General features: G+C 37.1%; 1 pseudogene; it reads right to left on the bottom strand.

The window, feature by feature from the left end:
- Positions 1–911: 911 nt before the first annotated feature.
- Positions 912–2067, bottom strand: LOC133243925 (olfactory receptor 4C5-like; annotated as a pseudogene).
- Positions 2068–5670: the final 3603 nt, after the last annotated feature.

Here is a 5670-nt window from a genome sequence, read left to right as displayed (position 1 = left end):
ACTGTAAAATGTGCTCCTGGAATTGTGCAGCACTTGGTACTAATTTTGGAATGAGTTCTGCCTTTATGTCACTCTCATTTCTCAAAACTCATTCATTCCTCATTGGTCATTATCTCTCACAAAAAATAGCTCTACCTTACCTATAATACTAAAACTATTCATTAAAAAAAATATGTAGTTGTTATAACTTATTGTTTACTTAAATACTGTGTTGTTAGAACTTACTTTAATTATTTGGCCTATAGGTTATATATTCTATATATGAAGATTTACAGAGAATTGTTCTACTGAAAACAGTAACTCAAAGTTTTTCCAGCCTCTGTGATTCTTTAAGTTGATTAACAGTGCCCCTTTGAGGGCTTCTCTGATGGTCCAGTGGTTAAGAATCCACCTGCCATTGCAGGGGATATGGGTTCAGTCTCTTATCCGGGCAGATCCCACATGCTGAGAAGCAACTAAACCTGTGTCACAACTACAAAAGCCCATGCACCATGACTACTGAAGACGTGACACTTAGAGCCCATGCTCTGAAATTAGAGAAGCAGCACCTCAATTAGAAGGAAGCCCTCGCTCACTGCTACCAGAAAAAGCCTGCGTTCAGCAACGAAGACTCCGTGTAGTCAAAAAAAAAAAAAAAAAAAAAATTAAAAAAAAATTAAAAAGTAACTTTTTTAAAAACAACATCCCTTGATTAGTATTAATTTATAGAAGCAAAGAAGTTTCTTATTGAAGAGCTTTAGTCATTATTTAATCAAATCTTGATATTTTATGAAAGATGAACCATTAAAGATTCCAGAAAGCAAGGGAGTAAGAGAATGTACTTAAAGTCACATATTTTAACTTCAAAATCATTATGCTTTCTATTAGTCACTCTAGTCTTTAACATATGAATAGATTTTGTTTTATCTTCTCTACTCACAAAAATTGTTACCCAAGGTTACTCTTTGGTTCCAGAGCTTCTTCATGGCATTTTTCACCTCTGAGTTTCTGAGGGTGTAGATTAAAGGGTTTAACATGGGTGTTACCATGGTATAAAACACAGCCACTGCCTTATCTATAGGGAAGGTGATTGTGGGCCAAAGTTACACGAATATACAGGGTACAAAGGGACCACTACAGTAACAGGGACCACTACAGTACCATGGGAAGTGCAAGTGGAGACAGCTTTTTGCTGTTCTGCAGTGTTGCTGTGTGTCCTTAGAGAGCAAAGGATGAGCACATAGGAGGTGATAAGAATAGAAAGGATGAGTATACACATCAGCTTGTTGTTGGCAGCAACAAAAAGACCACAGATGTGAGTGTCAGTGCAGGAGAGTTTCAGCAGAGGAAAATGGTCACAGATGAAATGGTCAATGACGTTGGGGCCACAGAAGGACTACCAGACTATACAAAGAATTTTAATCAGTGCATGAAGAAATCCTCCGGCCCAGGCCATGGCCACCAGGAGGCCACACACTTGCCTGTTCTATGTGATGGCATACTGCAGGGGCTTGCAGATAGCCACAAAGCAGTCATAGGCCATCACTGTGAGCAAGAGGATCTCAACTCCCCCAAAGAAATACTCTTCAAAGAGCTGAGTCATACACCCACTGAAGGAGATGGCTTTCTTTTGAGCAAGTAAGTCAAATATCGTTTTGGGGACCATGGTAGAAGAGCAGCAGTCTATGAAGGACAAGAAAGACAGGAAAAAATACATGGGGGAACCTAAGGCTCTGCTAGTGGTGACTGTCACAGTGATGAGTAGGTTGCCTGCCAGAGTGAGAAAGTAGATGAGGGTAAACAGAGCAAAGACGAGTTTCTGTACATCTGGGTTCTGTGTCAGGCCAAGCAGGAGGAATTCCATCACAGTGTTCATTTGCTCAATGAATCCAGTCTGGCGTTCAGATAACTGATTTCTCTGAGAATAGCACAGGTATCACAATTGTGAGGATCCATTTCGACCAATCTCAGTAAGTTTTCCAAGAATTATTTCTTATAAAACTGATAAAAACATCAAGTAGATAAACCCAAGACTTAAAGTTGGGCCATATTATTAATAGCCACAAAATGAACACCTAACTGTCTCTCTCTCTCTCACACACCCCTGCTCACCCACATATGAATATACACATTCGTATACACAAACACAGCTTTATCACTGTTGACATTCCAGTCATCTTTCTATAATTATACACTGATGGATATTCCCCCCAAAATGCCCATATATTTTTTTCCTGTAGGAAAAGAGGAATAAAAAGAGGACCCATACGAAGGAGTAGAGACTTGAGTTCATGAGAATTTATTCCCTTATTGCTCTTCTCTAGACACTTGTGCTGATGAGGTTAAGCTGCAGAATTTATTATTCATACTTTTAACTTGTTTCAGGGTGAATATAAAACATTAGGTAAATTCAACTTAAAATAAGGGATAATATAGTTACACTTCAAAATAAAACTGAACTGAATGAATGTTTAAGGCTCCAATAAGGTTTAATTTCTTTACCTAAGATATACTTCCTAACTTAAGGTATAATTGAGGGAGGGCTTCCATGGTGGCTCAGATGGTAAAGAATCTGCCTGCAATGCAGGAGACCCTGGTTCAATATCTGGCTAGGAAAGATTCCTGGAGAAAGAAATGGCAACACACTCCAGTATTCCTGCCTGGAGAATCCCAAGGATAGAGGAACCTGGCAGGCTACAGTCCATGGAGTCACAAAGAGTTGGACGACTGAGCAACTGCACTTTCACTTTCAAGGTACAACTGGCATTTAGATTTGTGAATTTATGTTACATTCAAGTAAAACTTTCTAAGAATACCATCACACAAGAAATAAAAAGAAGAATATTCTGAAAAGGATAAAATATCATGATATAATGCAATATCCCATAGATTTATTTGAAACATTATGATTCACTCCTTGGAGAATTTCTATCATGTTTAAGTTTCAGAGGAATTTTGCAAATTAAGCTCAGTTTAGGGAAGACTATGAAAAATTCTATAGATCTCTTTAGAAAAGTGGTAGTTTTAAGGTAAGAAAACTAAAGCATTATAATTTGTTTAGCAGAGTGTGTTCTATACAGTCAGGTATTTTTAAATTCTGTTTTCACTAAGTAGCAGCTATGTGATGTTATATACAGACTTTAGTCTTACTGCACCTAAACTTTTTCATATACAAATTAGGAAAAATAATAGATGGTATGGAAGAATTGAAGAATATTATTATCACATAGGTCAAAATGCTACACTAAAAGTAAAATGCATAACTTTACACATACTCCCAATTTTTGATCAAAGTATAAAAGTGAAAAAGCACATATATCATTATTCTTACCCTTGAAATAGTTGATTGCCGGGGTCCAGCCCCGGTGGATCCAGGGAATTCGAAGTGGGGACGGCATCGGCAAACTGGATACAATAACCTTAATTAAATATTAATCAGAGGTATAAGGAGTAGTGGAATAAGGATAGCTCAGTAGGAAAATTCAGTGGAGAAAAGAGGCTGAATAACTTGGTTTACATAGAAAGCTAATAAAATTCCAAGGTAAGGAATTTATGTCACCTACGTAGGCCGCAGGTGTCTTCCCGTTCTCCTGAAGAAGAGGAGACACTAAGGCCTCCCCAGTTGGATCTTAGAAGCCCAGGCAAAATTAGTAGGCTTGATGAGCCTCCACGTTCCAGATGGGAATTCAGCCAGAAGGTGAGAGAAAGAGAAGGTGAGAGAAAGAACAACATGGGGAGACCAAGCTTTGGTGAACAAGGCCTGCACTTTATTTTCCAAAGTAGTTTTTATACCTTAAGTTGTGCATAGAGGATAATGGGGGAAGGGGTAGAGTCATGAAAGGACAGCAGTCCTTGATCCCTATTGAAGCCAGGCTTTCAAACTTATCATATGCAAAAGTTTAGGTGATTTACATCATCTTCTGGCCAGGAGGCCTGTTAACATTTTATGACCCTTTCTTCAGAAAACTTATTTTTCTCTAAAGGTGATTATTCTAAAGTCAGGCACCACCCTCCAAAAGCATTAGATAAAGTTGCAATCCTATAGGGCAAAGGTGTGGTGGGCTATAACAAGAAAAGAATTAACTCAAGGGTCCAAGGTTACAAACATTAAAGCTACTACTTACATTCCTATATACCAATTATATTAATCAATACACTCCCAGGGACACAGTAGGTAAGGGATATGGGAACTTAGCAGCAAACATTGGCCAACAAGTGAAAAACCCTTCACCAATACAATTTCTAATCAATCTTTTAACTGCTCAAAGGAATCTGTATTTAGACAGTTTAGAACATCTCATGTCTTTCACGGTTGGGAGGCTGTGAACAATCACATGTGGCCGGAAGAACCTGTTCAGGCAGGCTAGAGGACTTCCAAAGGAGTTTGTAGCTTGAAACACACTTGTCACGCCCAGGAACTTTATTAACTGGAGCTGTAAGTTAACTCTTTTTCAGAGAGAGGTGGTGGGGGACAGCCCCCCCCCCCCCCCATAAAGTCAGAGGTGTAGGTGAGAGCACAAAGCAGTAAAGTAGGCAGACTCTGGTTTTGGGGGTAGATGCTTGAAAATTTCCAGGGGGACTCCTGAGGCTCAATCCCGCCTTTGCATATGCCCAGCCTCCTTCCTCATGACCTTTGCCATGGGCGGAGTTCCTCACACTGGCTTGCAGCAGTTGATTATTATAGTTAGTATTTAGAAAGAACACAAAGAGAGAAAATAAGTGAATTAAATACTCAACTCATGAGGTTAAAAAAGCAACTAATTATATTCATAAAAAGTTGAATGCAGAAATAAATATATTAAATAATAGAAAACTAGTAGGCTTGATAAATTAATTCAAAGGTTTTTTAGAGTTTTAGAAATATGAATGAAATAAATGAGCACAGACATGCTCAATAAGAGGCAAGTACGGTCAAACTGTGAGGGGTGGTATGGGGAGGGAGGAGGGTGGAGGGTTCAGGATGGGGAACATGTGTATACCTGTGGTGGATTCATGTTGATATATGGCAAAACTAATGCAATATTGTAAAGTTAAAAAATAAAATAAAATTTAATTAAAAAAAGAAAATTTGAAGAAATATTATGTATAGTTCATAAAAGATTTTTTAACAACTGAGTAGGCATTTTTTCCAATAAAGCCTGTCTTCTTATGTCATCACCAAATAAAATAAATAGAAAAAGAGAGAAAAAAGGGTAGCCTGCATTAATGACTTTCAGTAAAACAGATTTCTTCAAAAACAGAAAATCAAATGAACAAATGTATATCTAATCTCTAGGTGGGAAAGAGCATTTTAAGCAAAATTCAACAGTATAAAAACCAGGACAAAGCTAACAGATTCAACTACATAAAGGTATAGAACACATTGGAAAGCTATTTGCAGCAAGTATGATAGATAACTATTATCACAGAAGTAGTTTTTACAAAAAAGTCCTATCTACACAATTATAAAAATTAGCAAAACTCTTTAATAAAAAGGAAATTCTTAGAAAAAACATTAGATGCCTAAAAAAATCCCTATTTCATAAGTCATCAAGGAAATATAATTTAAAAACAGTGAAATATTTTAAACTGGAAAATGAACAAAGATTTATGACAGTTATATTACTCAGTACTTTATTGATATAAAATATTATGGAAAAAATTTTGACTTTGTATAATAAGAACTTTATAACTGATCATGCCCCTTGATCC

Source organism: Bos javanicus, unplaced genomic scaffold, assembly GCF_032452875.1.
Source record: "Bos javanicus breed banteng unplaced genomic scaffold, ARS-OSU_banteng_1.0 tig00002723_1, whole genome shotgun sequence".
Classification (NCBI taxonomy): domain Eukaryota; kingdom Metazoa; phylum Chordata; class Mammalia; order Artiodactyla; family Bovidae; genus Bos; species Bos javanicus.
The sequence above is the reverse complement of the archived record's forward strand: the minus strand, read 5'-3'. Positions and strand labels throughout refer to the sequence as shown.